This window comes from Zingiber officinale, chromosome 4B, assembly GCF_018446385.1.
Source record: "Zingiber officinale cultivar Zhangliang chromosome 4B, Zo_v1.1, whole genome shotgun sequence".
Lineage (NCBI taxonomy): Eukaryota > Viridiplantae > Streptophyta > Magnoliopsida > Zingiberales > Zingiberaceae > Zingiber > Zingiber officinale.
In genome coordinates this window covers 20776610-20794224 of record NC_055993.1, presented here as the reverse complement: position 1 = coordinate 20794224, position 17615 = coordinate 20776610, and positions in this window count along the sequence as shown.

Sequence of the window (17615 nt, the reverse complement as noted above, 5' to 3'; positions counted from 1 at the left end):
AGCACACTTTTTGTTAGGTTTCTCCATCATTTGTTCGTGTGGATACACATAGAGAAATATCTACTTTGATACTTTCGAGATCCGGCGAACCTTGGACGAGCGGGATTACGTGAAGGGCTTCGCATCAAGGGTAAACTCTTCTCCTTTGTAGATCTAGTGTAGATCTAGGTTAGAAAACTCATACTCAAAGTTTTACGAAATTTTATTCTTCGCACGGATCCGGTGGCCGGGGATTTCGGGGTTTCCGCAACGCAAAAAGTGGTTTTTGCGGCCCGAAAAACCAAACAGTGGTATCAGAGCCACGTGCAAAGCGAGTATGAGTTTTAATTTATATTTTTATGAAAATTACAGATCTGTAACTTTCTGTGAATTTATGATTTTTATAGTTTTTATGGGTATTTTTCTCGTAGAAGCGAAGCACAAGTGTTTAAACACTTGTAGGCTTCGACTACCGAGAAGATTTTTCCAAAACGACAAGGTTTCACCCCAAATCATTTTGGGACAGCAGACTAAGGCGCTGTAGGATCGCTTAGGAACACTCGCGATGGTTATATCGCGGGGTAGGGGTGCTGCCCCTGACCCCGCAAGGGGCTTCGTTCCGCGATTGCGCCAGAAAATCGCTTAACAGGACCGCCGGGAATTTTTATTCATAAAAATTGTAAAAATTGTAATAAAAATTACAGAAATTTATAGAAATTGCATAATTTAGAATTATGTATTATTTTTTGATGGTCGTGGTCCAAAAGGCCCAATTAGATTGGAAATTTGTGTTGTAATTCATAATATGGCCTGAGTGCCATTTTGTGTTTATGCGTGTTGTACTTGATTCGCGACCTGCGCCTCGTGCCCTCCTCTATTTTATATTCTCATTGTAAAATAGTTTTTAGACTTGAATGTAACTCGAGTTTCAAAATTGTAATGTACAAAATTGAAGCGGTGGAAGGTCCACTCGAGACGGAGTTACGAGGAGGGCGCAAGCAACACAAGGTGGTCAAAGGAAGGAGCTTGAGAAGCTGTTGACCTTAGGTTGACCATCTGATCTTCTCATTGGCTTGAGATGATCGTAGTAGGGTCATGACTAATCACAAAACATTTAATTAATTGCTTGTATGTGTATATGTGATGCATGCTAAAATAAGTAATTAATTAGCGCCTTAACGATTCGATTCCATCAATCGCGTATATGATACACCTCAACGATTAGATTAGATCTAAATCATCTACATGATGCACCGTAATGATTAGATTAGATCTAAATCGAGTATATGATACACCTCATCGATTAGATTAGATCTCAATCGCGACAACTCGTAATGTTTACTATGCCGTGATACCTATCACTACCTCGATCACATGTTGTTGTTGAATCTGCCAAAGCAGAGCAACACATATTATCTTGGTAGGGTACGGAGGGACAATCTTGGCCCCGCCTATCAACGCATGGGTGAGTAAAACTCAATTAGATTGAGTATAACTAGTTAAATCAAGTTTAACTGTAGGCATTTTTCCAATTGTTGGTAGATAGGACAAAATCACGTTTATATTAACTCTTGGGCGTATTAGCCAAAGCTAAATCGAGTTTTAATATAAATGCATATCATGATCCTATAAACAAGAGTTGCATAGAGAAGTAATTGGTAATTAGTTACCTACCGATCATACTAAATCTTGGGCGATTTAGCCAAAGCTAATTCAGGGCATAGTATGATGTGGATCTTGTCCTACATTAATTATAGAATTTAGTGGAAGCATCATTTAGTTAAAGGCCTAATTAGATGATTAATTTGAATATAATATTTATTTTTCTGTATTTTTTTTCCTGTTGTAGATTACGATGACGTCAAACACAAACACCTTCTCTCTGCGTTCTGTCCTTGACAAGGACAAGCTCAACGGAGCAAATTTCCTGGACTGGTACAGGAATCTGAGAATAGTTCTCACCGAAGAACATAAATTGTACGTTCTAGAGAAGCCCATTCCGGAGGCTCCTCCTGCCAATGCCACGCGAGCAGACAAAGATGCTTACAAGAAGTATCAAGATGACGCATTAGATGTATCATGTCTAATGCTCGCGACCATGAACTCTGAGCTTCAGAAGCAACATGAGTTAAAGGGTGCTTATGATATGGTTAAACATCTTCGTCAACTATATCAAGGACAAGCGCGGCACGAGAGTTTTGAGATCTCAATGGCACTATTTCTGTGCAAGATGTCAGATGGGGCTCCCGTAGGTCCATATGTACTCAAGATGATTGGGTACATAGAGAATCTACAAAGGTTGGGATTCCCACTTGGCCAAGAGCTGGCCACTGACCTGATCTTGCAGTCTTTGCCAAAGAGCTACAGTCAATTTGTTATGAACTACAACATGAACGAAATTGACAAGCCACTTCCCGAACTGCTTAGTATGTTACGAACTGCTGAGCTCAACCTTAAGAAGGTTAAGCCCAACTTTATTCTGATGGTTCAGAAACACAAGGGCAAGGGCAAGGGCAAGGGCAAGCCTAAAGGCAAGGGAAAGTCCCAAGCCAAGGGAAAGGCAAAGCACTAAAGCCTAAAGGAGGGGTCGCCAAGGATGCTACCTGCTTCCACTGCGGTCAGACCGGGCACTGGAAGAGGAACTGCAAGGTGTACCTGGAAGATCTTAAAAAGAAGAGAAGTGAGACTTCCACTTCAGGTATATATGTAATAGAAGTCAATCTATCTATTTCTTCATCATGGGTATTAGATACCGGATGTGCTTCTCACATTTGTACTAATGTGTAGGCACTGAGAAATAGCAGGGCATTGACGAAGGGCGAGGTGGACCTACGCGTAGGCAATGGAGCACGGGTTGCTGTTGTTGCTGTAGGGACTTATTTTCTATCTCTGCCCTCTAGGCTTGTATTAGAGTTGGATAATTGTTGTTATGTGCCTGCATTGACTAAGAACATTATATCAGTTTCTTGTTTGGACAAGAAAGGGTTTTCATTTATAATAAAGAACAAATGTTGTTCAGTTTATTTAAATGATATGTTCTATTGTAGTGCACCTCTGATGAACGGACTCTATATTCTAGACTATGAGAACCCTATCTATAACATAAGTACCAAGAGGTTCAAAGCAAATGACATGAACCAAACATATCTCTGGCACTGTCGCTTAGGTCATATAAATGACAAACGCTTATCCCAGCTCCATAAAGATGGTTTGCTGGACTCATTTGATTTTGAACCATATGAGACATGCGAGTCATGCCTTCTAGGCAAGATGACCAAGACTCCCTTTAGTGGACACAGTGAGAGAGCGACTGACTTGTTAGGTCTTATACATAGTGATGTATGTGGCCCTTTCAATGTCACTGCTAGAGGTGGTTATAGGTACTTCATTACATTTATTGATGACTTCAGTAGATATGGTTATGTGTACTTGATGACGCATAAGTCTGAACCTTTGAAAAGTTCAAAGAATTCAAGAATGAAGTACAAAATCAGCTTGGCAAAAGTATTAAGATACCTCGATCAGATCGAGGTGGTGAATACCTTAGCCATGAGTTTCGTGACTATCTAGCTGAGTGTGGATCCTATCCCAACTCACTCCTCCTGGAACACCACAGTGGAATGGTGTATCTGAAAGGAGGAATCGTACCTTATTAGATATGGTACGGTCTATGATGAGTCACACAGATCTTCCTACATTCCTTTGGGGCTATGCTCTAGACACAGCAGCCTTCATTCTCAATCGAGTTCCATTCAAGGCTGTGATAAAGACACCATATAAGATATGGACTGGGAGAGATGCCCAGGTGTCTTTTATGAGGATTTGGGGTTGTGAGGTTTACGTTAGATGTCGAGTCTCAGACAAACTGGGACCCAAATCCGACAAGTGCTATTTTATCATATATCCCAAGGAAACTAAGGGATTTTACTTCTACATTCCTAGTCAACACAAGGTAGTTGTGGCTAAGACTGGGGTATTTCTAGAAAGGGATTTTGTTTCTAGAAAGACTAGTGGGAGTACGTTCGATCTTAAAGAAGTTCAAGATGCGAACAATAGCACTGAAGCCTTGATGGAAGTTGAACTGAAACTACAAAGTGTTGTGGATGATGTTGTTCCATAAGGAGTTGAGGAACAACAACTAGTTCAAGTAGACATACCTCTTCGCAGGTCTGATAGGGTACGTCATCAGCCTGAGAGATACTCATTTCTCTTGTTTGACCATGATGACGTTGTGCTCATAGAGGATGAGCCCACCTCCTATCAGGAAGCTGTGATGAGTCCAGATTCTGAGAAATGGCTAGAGGCCATGAGATCCGAGATGAAATTCATGTACACTAACCAAGTATGGACTTTGGTTGATCCACCTGAAGGGATAAAACTCATAGGGTGTAAGTGGGTCTTTAAGAGAAAGACTGACATGGATGTGATGGATCGAAAGTGCTAGAGGGGGGTGAATAGCGCTCGTGGCTATTTTAACGATTTAAACACAGAGTAGAAATGCAGCGAAAAATAAATGCAAACACAAAAGACGCAGGTGTTTTACTTCGTTCGGAACCTATCTTGACTTCTACTCGAAGGCCCGCGGTCCTTGACCGCTTTCGGTGGGCAACAACTATAAATCTGAAATTATTACAAACTAGAAGCAATTACAGTTAAGTGCAAATAAGAAAGTTATACCAACAAACAAGAAAGTAGACGAGCTTTGGAGTTTCAGTTCGTTGTAGCAGCAAAGCGTTGTTGAAGCGTATAGAGCACACAAGAGCACAGCACTTTCTGTTCGGAATTCGATGTTTTAAGCTGCACCTCGAGGCCTCCTTTTATAGCTCTGTGAAGTCTGATCCAAATCCCCAAGTCTCGGGATCAGCTTTGACCCGAAGCGGATCGGTCGACCGATCAGATGACCTCCACCGCATCTGATCCGTCCATCCGTCGCTCCACTTCGATCTGGTCAAACTTTATCCCTGGGTTCGGTCGACCGATCCCAAGGTTCGGTCGACCGATCAGTCTCCTTTGACCCGCACACCTCGGCTTGATCCAATCAACACCTATCCCAGGTTCGGTTGACCGATCCCGAGGTCCGGTCGACCGATCCCTGGTCGAACCCGGCCCATCTTCTGGAGATCTGATCTGGTAGCTTGAAGGTTCGGTCGAACGATCCGGGTCAGTTCTAACCCTGCATAAAACTGTTAGTTACCTGCAAAACAGAGTTAGAACACAAAAAGATAACACGATAAATATAATTGTCAGTCATCGGACTGACCGGGTCTGACTTCAAGTTTCCGACCGGAAACCCTAGGTCGACCCGACACCTACTATTCCCTCTACGAGGAACGCGTCCTCACCTACTCCGCTCAGGAGATTTACCTGATGCCAGTCCGGTCCTCCAGACCGACTGGACTTTTCGCCTAGGGTTACCACCCCCTAGGACCTAGGGTTACCGCCCCCTAGGGTTTTTCTCCACCTAGGGTTACCACCCCCTAGGACCTAAGGTTACCACCCCTTAGGGTTTTCCTCCACCTAGGGTTACCACCCCCTAGGACCTAAGGTTACCCCCCCTTAGGATTTTCCTCCTGCCTAACCGCAGTTAAGACTTTTCTGCACACTTGTTTAAGCTTATTAGATAACAAAACAACTTAACTTGAACCCTTTGACATAATCAAAACATCGGTTCGATCGTCGGATGCTTCCTGCACCAACAATCTCCCCCTTTTTGATTATGGCAACATAGTTCAAAGTTAAGTAAAAGTATGACAAAATTATTAAGAAATTTAAACATGAATGTTTGACAATTTGAAACTTATGCTGCTCTTTATGTTTAAATTCTTAATTGTTAATTTCTTTAACTATTCTTTAACTTTAACTTTTCTCTCCCCCTTTGACATAAATAAAAAAGAATATCAGGAAGAGAAAAGAATAATTAGTTTAAGCTCCCCTTGAAGAGTAGCCATTTATTTAGTGTCTTAGTGTTTCAAAAAGAATTATTTTGCTTAAGTTAGGAAATGCCTTCAACAAAAGCTTAGCAAAATTTAGCATTTTGAAAATCATTACTTTGAAAAACACTTAGCTCAATTTGAAATTGTTTTGAAAATACATAACTTATTTTCAAATTCTCCTCCATGGTCACTTCTTATTCTTTTAATTTTAGTGTCTTTTTCATTTTATGTTAATTTACAAAAATTACTAAATATTTCAAAGGTTTCATCTTTTGTTTTTAGAAATTTTACCCAGGTGAACCTGGAGAAGTCATCTATTATAACTAAGCAATACTGGTTCTTGCTTAGTGACTTGGCTCCGTGTGAATCAAATAGGTCTAGGTGAAGGCGCTCAAGTAAACAAGTAGTTCTAGCTAGATTGGTTGACTTGTGTGTTGACTTGGTTTGTTTTCCTTGTTGACACGCATTACAGATTGAATTTTCAATAACTTTTAATTTGGGCAATCCTCTAACTAGTCCATTTTGACTTATTTTTGAAATGAGTCTTGTGTGAGTGTGACCCAATCTTCTGTGCCACAACTCAGTTTCCTCTTGTTGTGTTAGAAAACACTTTATTGAGGGTGTTGGTAGATAAATGGTGTAGACATTATCTTTTCTAGTGCCCTTAAATATGATTTTTGGATTGTCAATATGTTTGACTATACATTCGGATTTGGTAAAATTAACTGAATAACCAGTATCGTATAATTGGCTTATACTTAATAAATTGTAATTAAAAATTTTCAATTAATAATACTTTTTGAATAATAAAGTCAGAAAGAAGTTCGATATTACCTTTTCCGATTACTTTCAGTTTTCCATCATTGCCGAATGCAACTGATCCTAGGTTCTTTAGTTTTAGCTTAGTAAACTTCAACCTATCTCCAGTCATATGTCTAGAGCATCCACTGTCCAACATTCATTGATCCAATTCCTACACATAAAGTAGTTGATGGATCAAAAGACAGTTTGATTGAAGTATTTTTGAAAAATGTTAAGTTTGGAGAATATTTTAAGTTAATAAAAATATTTAAGTTAATTTAAGTTAATTTTTGAAAAATATTTAAGTTGATTTTAGAAAAAAAAATATTTAACTTAATTTTTTAAAAAAAATATTTAAGTTAATTTTGAAAAATATTTAAGTTGATTTTTGAAAAAAAATATTTAAGTTAATTTTTGAAAAAATATTTAAGTTAATTTAAGTTAATTTTGAAAAATATTTAAATTTTGAAAAATATTTAAGTTAATTTTTCAAAAAATATTTAAGTTAATTTTGAAAAAATATTTAAGTTAATTTTGAAAAAAATATTTAAGTTAATTTTGAAAAAATATTTAAGTTAATTTTGAAAAATATTTAAGTTAATTTTTGAAAAAATATTTAAGTTAATTTTGAAAAAATATTTAAGTTAATTTTGAAAAAAATATTTAAGTTAATTTTGAAAAAATATTTAAGTTAATTTTGAAAAATATTTAAGTTAATTTTTGAAAAAATATTTAAGTTAATTTTGAAAAAATATTTAAGTTAATTTTGAAAAATATTTAAGTTAATTTTTGAAAAAATATTTAAGTTAATTTTTGAAAAAATATTTAAGTTAATTTTTAAAAAAATATTTAAGTTAATTTTGAAAAAAAATTATGTTAATTTTTGAAAAAATATTTAAGTTAATTTTGAAAAATATTTAAGTTAATTTTGAAAAATATTTAAGTTAATTTTTGAAAAAATATTTAAGTTAATTTTGAAAAAATATTTAAGTTAATTTTGAAAAATATTTAAGTTAATTTTGGAAAATATTTAAGTTGATTTTGAAAAATATTTTAGTTAATTTTGGTAAAAATATTTAAGTTAATTTTGAAAAATATTTAAGTTAATTTTTGAAAAAATATTTAATTTATTTTTTTGAAAAAATATTTAATTTAATTTTTGAAACAATATTTAAGTTAATTTTTGAAACAATATTTAAGTTAATTTTGAAAAATATTTAAGTTAATTTTAATTTGAATGAATTTAATTTTAATTTAATGAATTTAATTTTGAATTAATTAATTTAATTTTTAATTAATGAATTTAATTTTGAATTAACGAATTTAATTTTGAATTAATGAATTCTTTAGTCATCTCACCCGATCTAAATTTTCAATCAGGGACTCCTATAATTTTTGTGAGATGAATTGAGGTTCAATTTTAGAATTATGTTTAACTTTGTGTTAGATTCAGGTTTAGCTTTGGGTTCAACAAGTAAACATTCTTTGAATAAACTTCTGGGCTATGGTGAGTCACAAGGAACTCATTAAAGTAACCATGCCTTCGAGGTTTTCCAAATAGTCCTACCCACTGAACTTAATATTAAATCTTGGTCTAACTAGTTAGGATCCATTTAAGGGTAGCTTCGGTCAGTTCCACTTGGCCAAATGCACCAAGTCGAAGTCATATCTTCCAAGACATGTGATGCCCAAGCTTCCCTAACGTACTATCATCCAAATACTTCACCAGTACCGTGGCTCAAGTTAAACCTAGTCCATTTTATCTAACCTTAATTACCCTGCCGGGTAGACTATTCTTGTTTACCCATTCTGGGTAGATTAAGTTTGGTTACCCAGTCGGATAGTTTAGATGCGGGTGCCAGCTATTCTGGATCCTCCTTCAATTAAATTTAGAATGTTTAGCTTAATTTCGAATTTTTAATTTAGAATTTTTAATTGAATTTTTGGTTTTAATTTTTTATTTTAATTTCAAATTCTTTAATTGAATTTTTTATTTTAATTAATTTAATTTTTCGGTTTTAATTTTTAATTTTAATTTCAAATTTTTCAATTGATTTTTTTATTTTAATTTCAAATTTTTTAATTTGGAATTTTTAATTGAATTTTTAATTTTAATTTCGAATTTTTAAATTTGGAATTTTTAATTTAATTTTTAATTTTAATTTCAATTTTTAAATTTGGAATTTTTAATTAAATTTTTAATTTTAATTTCGAATTTTTTAATTTGTAATTTTAATTGAATTTTTTAATTTTAATTTCGAATTTTTAATTGAATTTGTTATTTTAATTAATTTAATTTTTCGATTTTAATTTTTAATTTTAATTTCGAATTTTAATCGTTTTAGCTCCCCCTGAATCATAGCCTCGATATGGTCTATCGAGGTAATGTATTTGATCCTTGGGAACCCAATATTGTCTGAGTCCAACTTGATTGATCAGGTTGGACTTAGCAACCCATGCTTGGACCATTTTTCTATTTGTTCTTTGTATGAGAGATAAATATGACTTATATTTCTTTTTAGATTTGTATCCTAGTCCAGTTCTATTGTAGATTGCCCTTTATGTTCCAAGAATCAAGTCAAGATTCTTAGATCCCAGGGAAAATCGTTCTAGGGTGGTCTTCAAATCCTTGACTTGATTTTTTCAAGTTGGAATTCTCTTCCTCAAGTCTTTGAACTTGAGTTGAGGTTCCGATCTGAGCTGGATCAGTCAAGGATTCGTTATTAGTCGTTTCTTTAAGGAGAGTTACCTCCTTTAGAAGCGACTTGATTCGAATTTTTGACTTAGCTACTTTATGCATTAAATAATTGATTAAGCTATATAAACGGGTTGTACTTACAGAGGGGTTTGGCCCTTCGGAAATGGATGCGGATCCGTGGCTTCTTTCGGACTCGGCTTCCGATTCGTCCTCGCTTCCGGATTCGTTGGTGTAGTCCCGGGCTGTCAGTGCGAGAAAATTCGTCTGCTCGAGTTCTTCGTCGTCGGATTCCTCGGAGGAAGACTCGTCCAACGTTGCTTTCAAGGCCTTCTTCCTCCTTGGTTTCTTTGGATCTTTTTGGTTCGGGCAGTTTGCCTTGATGTGCCCCTTCTGATTGCACCCATAATATCTGTAGAACTAGGATCTCCCGTTGCACCATTTGTTAGTTAGAGCCCTAAACCCAATCATTTGATGATTGTTGTATGGACTCGTTGTATCATATTCTTATATATAAATAAAGGCATTTGTTTTTTGTTATTATACTTACTTGTATTGGTGCCAAATAACTAAGTATAAAAGCGTCCTTGAGTAGAAGGTTCTTACCTATATCAATCGATTGGTTGAATCGATAGTGAGATGATATAGGGAACACTACTCTTAATCATTCCTAGTCGAGTATTAACATTCAGGGACAATGTTAATTCGACGAGACTAGCATGTAGGTCAACTTGATGACTTGATCTCACAAGTCATGGATATAGAGATATCAAGTTGACACATGGGTATGCATTGAAGAATGTATACTGAATGACCCGCCATGAGAAAGTATCATGGATCGTTATATGAGTGTCATATACTTTCTCATGTGGCTATTAGTATAACTATTAGTCCATGGACCTGAAGTCACCATGGTTCCCTACATAAGGAGTTACGTACTTTGGCTTCATCAAACGTCACCCGTAACTGGGTGGACTATAAAGGCGATTACTGGGTATGTAACAAATTATGCGGAGGAATGTGAGTGATGTAGATGGGATCTATCCGTCCTATATGACGGGAGTGACATCGATATTCTTGATAGAGTGAAACCACGAAGTGCATGGTCATGTCTAAATGAGTCAATATGAGATATTGAGCTCATTTGATTGAGTGAGTCTACTTGGAGTTCAAGATTTAGATTGATTAGAGGATGACACGGTCTATGCCTCATATTGATCAATCTAGATGTCTAGGATAGAAGGACATTGTCATATATTGTGAAGAGTCATAATTAGTAGTCACAAGGTGATGTTGGATCTCAACATTCTTATAACTTGGGTAGTAATGATGTGTTGCTAGATACCGCTCATTACTTATGCTTCTAAATGAGTTTAGGAGCATTGCCAACATTATAAGAACATATAAGGTCACACACATAGGGTAATTAGATGGAGATTAGATTCATTTGATGAACCTAAAGGATTAGGTTCATGTGATGAACCAAATTGGATTAAGAGTAATCCAAATTGAGCTAATTGAGTTGGACTCAATTTGGTTCATGTGTTAAGTGAGTCTAATTTGGACTTAGACTCATTTAATTAATTTAATTCAATGAATAGAAATTTATTAAATTAAAATTGACTTGAACCAATGGTTAGATTAGATCAACCAAGGGAGAGAAGTGGTCAAGTTTGACTTGACTTGAGAGGAAGATTAAGGGTCAAGTTTGACTTGACCATTTGCCACCTCATTGGTGAGTTGGCATTAAGTGGCTAATGGTGATGTGCCACATCATCAAGGCTAGCACATGTGTGTGCCACCTCATGAGGGAGATCAAGAGTTTTTGACTCTTGAAATTCCATGGAGTATATAACCCCTCATGAAAAGTGGTCAGCCACTTTTAGTGCTTATGGAGTTTCAATTTTGTTTTGTAACTCCATCTTCTTCTTCCTCAAGCTCTTTCTTCTCTCCCTCTCCTCCTCTTTGGCCGAATCTTTCTAAGGGTGTTAGCACACTTTTTGTTAGGTTTCTCCATCATTTGTTCTTGTGGATACACATAGAGAAATATCTACTTTGATACTTTCGAGATCCGGTGAACCTTGGACGAGCGGGATTACGCGAAGGGCTTCGCATCAAGGGTAAACTCTTCTCCTTTGTAGATCTAGTGTAGATCTAGGTTAGAAAACTCATACTCGAAGTTTTACGAAATTTTATTCTTCGCACGGATCTGGTGGCCGGGGGTTTCGGGGTTTCCGCAACGCAAAAAGCGGTTTTTGCGGCCCGAAAAACCCAACACCATTAGCTCTTCAGAATCTTGTGTTGTGGTCTTCATCTGACTAGGAGCAAGAGTATTTAGATCTTGGGAGTCCTCCCAGTCAGTCGGCTCATCTAGTTGTGAATGATGTGGTATGTCTAATGATGAATCATTCTGAAACTCTGATAAACTTTGATTTACTTAAGAAATATGCTCAACAGTTTGTATACAGTTATAGTCCAAATTTTAATGGGCCATCCAAAATTGATTGTAATGTTGAGGTGGGTCAGGGTTCTGATGCTGGGATAATGACTGCTCACTCTGCTCTGGAATTAGCTGGGTTTAAAGGTTCTGAATTTTATGATGTCCCCAGTCATAGCCATAAGTATTAGAAACTTTCTTATATGTATTATGATGTTGAGGTTGAACCAAATACTGAAGTTTTGGAGTATTAGTAGCTTTTTGGAAGAAGTGACAAAAGGCAGCTGGATGAGACGTGCTACCACACTCTATAATTGAACTCAAATTGATCATCATTTGAATCCTAATTTTCATCAATGGGGGGGGTCTTGTTCTTGCACTCATGGTTGTGAAAAATTTTCTCGATGACACTCTTGACATGTCAGTGCTCACGATATCTAAAAAAAAATTAAGGAAAACCAAAAATGAAAAATTAAAAATAAGAAGGAAAATAAACCATGAAAAACAAGAAAGGAAATGCGAGAATAAAAGCAAATAAATAAATGAAAAATCTATTAACAAGTTTAGAGTAACGTATATGCTAATTAACTAATATTAATAAAAAATAGTCCCCTGTGATGGCGCTAAAAACTTATTACGCTACCGCAAGTGCACGGTTATCATCAAGTAATAAAATATTGATCAGACGAGGACTGGTTATAAGCACTAGAGATCTCTCATGGAGAATTAGCTAAACAATTATTGGTTGCAAATTACAGTATAAGTAAAGAGAAGTATGACTAAGAAGAGAAAAGAGAGAGATAAACTTGCTTTGGAAAATATTCTAGGGGTTTAATTTCATTATGATGTTTATCAATTTATCATGGTTCACAAATTACCTATCCTCAATTTACGTGCATTTGTAGGAAGTTAGATTCATTACCGGCTCTCCCCTGTAGTGGTCAAGCCAACATGATATTTGGATCAATATCCCTTGCTATTAAATAGGAATGATTCCTATAAAGTTTGGTAACATGACACTTCTATCACTAGGGCCCCTTGGTTATAAATCACAAGAATGCACTCATACTCAATAATCATAGAGATAAACATAGCAATTTTGTATAATTCCCTACTTCCTTATGGAGAATTGCTTCTCCCTTCAAGGTGATGCCTAAGACATCCGGAAATGAGTTACCCTTGTCACAAAGGCCCCTTGGTCATACAATCTAAGACATATCCCCTATGGGATCAATAATTCTACATAACCATTTAATCAAATATGAGAATTAAGCTCAAACACAATGCATACACATAAGATCATATAGATACAAAGCATGATAATGTTATCTAGATAGGAAATTGGTAGATTCATGAGTTCTATAGGGATCTAGCGTGCTAAACATGCGAAAAGCGCAGTGGAAAACATAAACTAGATCCTCTCTAGAAGGTCCATACGAAGGAGAAAAACATATATATTAAGTTTGATGAGATTTATACCTTTGTTGCGTGCCCTTCGCAATCTCGGCAACAACGTTTCTTTAGATGCAGATCACATCGTGATCAAGTGGTCGCATCTCCATGGTATCCACACAAACATGTTTTGTTCGTCGCATGAACATGGCTTCAGAGAAGAACCACCTTCTTGTGCTAGCAAGCAAGAGTGGTTCATCCATGCGGAAGGATCAGCCAAGAGGAAGAAGAGGAGGAAGATCAAGAGTCTCATTTTTCATCTCTTATGAAAAATCCAATCAAAAACCTATTTATATTCATCCAATGAATACCAAAGGTCATGTGTCTTTTGATCTTCCTTCATGAATTGATCTTAATCATCTTTCATAAAGAATCTTTTAGTCCTCCTTTGAGAATTTACAGCGATAGGACATCCAGGTTGTCACCCAGGCACCCGCGGTTCGAACGCCAGCTACGGCATATTTGTAGGAATTTTTCATCCAAATGGGGGGTGTAACCAAAGGATGTTGGGTTTTTGGGCTGGTCGCCACATATGCTTCCCGATTTATCCTGGTGACTGGTGGAAAACTTCCGTGGGGTTAGGTCGATCACCCCCAGAGATAGTCAATGAGGCTAACTAAGATTATCAATTTTTTTTCTTCCTTCTAAAATTCAAATCAATATTTGAATTCTTCACGAGTCAATGGTTATTTTTGAATTGATCTTTCATCTTTCTTGGTGAATTCAAGTTCACCCAATGAGTTTAAATCATTGAATCTTATCAATCCCAATTTACTCCATAAACATCAATCCAAATTGATTTCATGAATCTAATTTGAATTAAACTCAATCTAATAATTGGATTCAATTGAGTCTAACTCAATGAGTCTAATTTGAATTAAGTGTCTCTTTATTTTCCTCTTAATGGGTTGGATTATTATATTATATTAATCATTAACCAAATAACCCAATAAGCCTAATCATCTTTTGATTGGCTCTTAGGGATAACACTAACAATCTCCCACTAGAACTAGGTGTCAATCATTACAAAGATGACACAAACACTTTAGATTAACCCATTAATCTTAAGATCCCAAGTATTTTAGTTAAACTAAAATACCCATCTCCAAACCAGCATGTTCTTTGTGTGTGACCCAATAGGCTCTCATAATGTTGGCAATGTATCTAAATCAATATTTGTGATACATAAGCAATGAGTGGCATCTAACAAGGCATCATTGCTACCCAAGTGACGAGAAAGTTGAGATCCGACCTAACATATTCGTGGCTATTATCTTGTATGACTCAATTCTTCTATCCTTGATATCTAGATTGATCAATGAGGCATAGATAGTCTCATCCTCTTATTAATTTTTATATTTCTTGATCTCTAAGTAGACGCACTTAAAATAAATAAGCTCAATATCTTATATTGATTCATTTGAGCATGACCATGTATTTTTGTGTCCTACTAATCAAGGGGCCCATAGATATCGGTTTCGTCATATGAAAGGATAGATCATATCTACATAACTCACATCCCTCTGCATAACTCATTGCATACCCAATGATCGACTTTATAGTCCACCCTGTTATAGGTGACGTTTGACGATACCAAAGTACCCAACTCCTTATGTAGGGAACCGTAGTGACTTCAGGTCTAAGGACTATACATACCAATAATCACATGAGGTCATATAACGATCCATGAAACATTCTCATGGCAGGTCATTCAGTACACATTCTCTAATATATACCCATGTGTTAACTTGATATCTCATATCCATGACTTGTGAGATTAAGTCATTCGTTGACCTATATGCTAGTCTTAACACACTAATATTGTCCTTGCATATTAATGCTTGACTAGGAATAATTAAGAGTAGTGTCTATATATATCTATAGGCTCCCACTATCAATTCAACCAATTAATATGTTGTAAACTAGAACTTACTACTCTAGGACATTATTATACTTATTCATTCAGCACTGAACTAAAATAAATATAATAACCAACTTTGCCTTTTATAAATAAAATAAAATATGATACAATATGTCCTAAGTCAATCAACTCTTGATTGGCTCTTAGGGATTACACTAACAATCTTCTTATGTCACTAGTGTCAATCACTGAAATATCTAATATCCATTAACCTAGTGCAACCATCATCTTTCTATGTGCCAAAGCATTGGTTGAAGGATCCGCAATGTTAGCATCGGTCAATATTCTGCATAGTCTCACATCTCCTCTATCGATGATCTCTCGAATGAGATTGAACCGCTAGAATATCTAATACCCAGCATCACCATTTAAGTAAAATACATACCCTGACTGCAATTTGGAATTATCCTTATCAGTTTGGAAGCTAGCATAGGTGTAACCCTTTACATCAAGCTCTTCATCGCCTCCAAAGATCAAGAAATAATCTTGAGTTCTTCTCAAGTACTTAAGAATATTCTTGACTACTGTCCAGTGACCTTCACCTAGATCTGACTAGTATCTGCTCATTATACTTAATGCATACGAGACATCTAGGCGAGTACAAAGCATAGCATACATGATAGACCCTATAGCAGATGCATAAGGAATTTGATCCATGCGGTCCCTTTCTTCCTTAGAAGAGGGTCATTGAGTCTTCGAAAGACTCACACCATGCATGTGACATTGGTAGGAATCCCTTCTTAGAATCCTGCATGGCAAAACGTTTAAGCACCTTGTCAATATATGTACTCTGACTTAGACCAAGCAATCTCTTAGATCTATCTCTATAGATCTTGATGCCTAAAATGTAGGCTAGTTCACATAAGTCCTTCATTGAGAAACAATTCCAAAGCCAAGTCTTTACTGACTGAAGAGTATATAGGGATATCATTTCCAATGAAAAGTATGTCATCTACATACAATATGAGAAAGATGACTGTGCTTCCACTAACCTTCTTATAGATATAAGGTTCATCTTCATTCTTGATGAAACCAAAGGCTTTTATCGCATCATCTAATCGAAGATTCCAGCTTCTAGAAGCTTGCTTTAATTCATAAATGGATTATTGCAACTTACACACCTTTCAAGCATGCTTTGGATCGACAAAACCCTCAAGTTGTGTCATGTGCACATCCTCGAGTAGATTTCTATTAAGAAATGTAGTTTTGACATCTATCTGTCAGATCTCATAATCATAGAGCTACAATAGCAAGCATGATCCTAATGAACTTTAGTATCGCAACTAGTGAAAATATTTTATCATAGTCTATACCATGAATCTGCTTGAATCCTTTAGCCACTAATCTACCTTTATAGGTATGTATATGACCATCCATGGCAGTCTTCACTTTGAAAACCCACTTACACCCAATGGGTTTGATCCCTTCAAGTTGATCAATCAAAGTCCATACTTGGTTAGTGTACATGGATTCCATCTCAGATCTCATGACCGGGCATAGAGAGTCGGTCAAGCATAGAAGTTCTTAACCTTGCGCACAACAGACAAGGATCAGACGAACGTAATAGACCAGTCGAGCATATGAGTTCGGTAGGCAAAGATCGACCGAGTGTAAGAGACCGATCGAACGTAGAAGCACTTAGCATTAAGTTGCCCTGAAGGCCTATATACGCTCAACTGATTAGTCTCAATTGATAAGGTAGGACCGGCTAGGCCTGATAGACCGATCAAGTACAGTGGCAATTAGTAGCATACGACCAATCGAGAGAAGGGCTAGCGGGAAATGGTGCTTTTATACGCCTGACTGGTTAATCTCGGTCGATATGGCGTGGCCGACCGGGCTTAATAGACCGGCCGAGTATGAGAAGTAAATCGAACATAAAGGTCTTCAACCTTGTACGGCTTCTGGCATGTTTATAATAGTAAAGTCCTAATTGAGTATAGAATACTGACTAAGACTAGTATAAATAGAAGGTATTCCTCATATATACAGAATAGGCTTATATGACTAACCAAGTGTATGTAACAAGTGAACCATAACAATATGTGATCATATGACAGCTTAATTAATTTTACGACAAATAGCTTCTAGAAGTCTCTACAGATATGCTAAACGACAAAGAAGGTACATCTGGGGTAAGAAAAAGATTCCTTAAACTATTATTTCAGTTCTGGCTTACGTCATCTCTTAACAAACTTTAACAAATCAAGGTCCATCTCATGACTGTGGAGGTTAGATGAGGTGGAATAAAAAAGGGAATCCTCTCCACTGGCAAGGTATGCAAACATACGCATTGCATCAGAATCAAACCCTAATTTTCATCTTCTTCCACGCTACTTCTTCTCGCCAGAGACTAACTTGAGTGTCGGAGGGCCTAACCAGGGATTCCCACCCTGG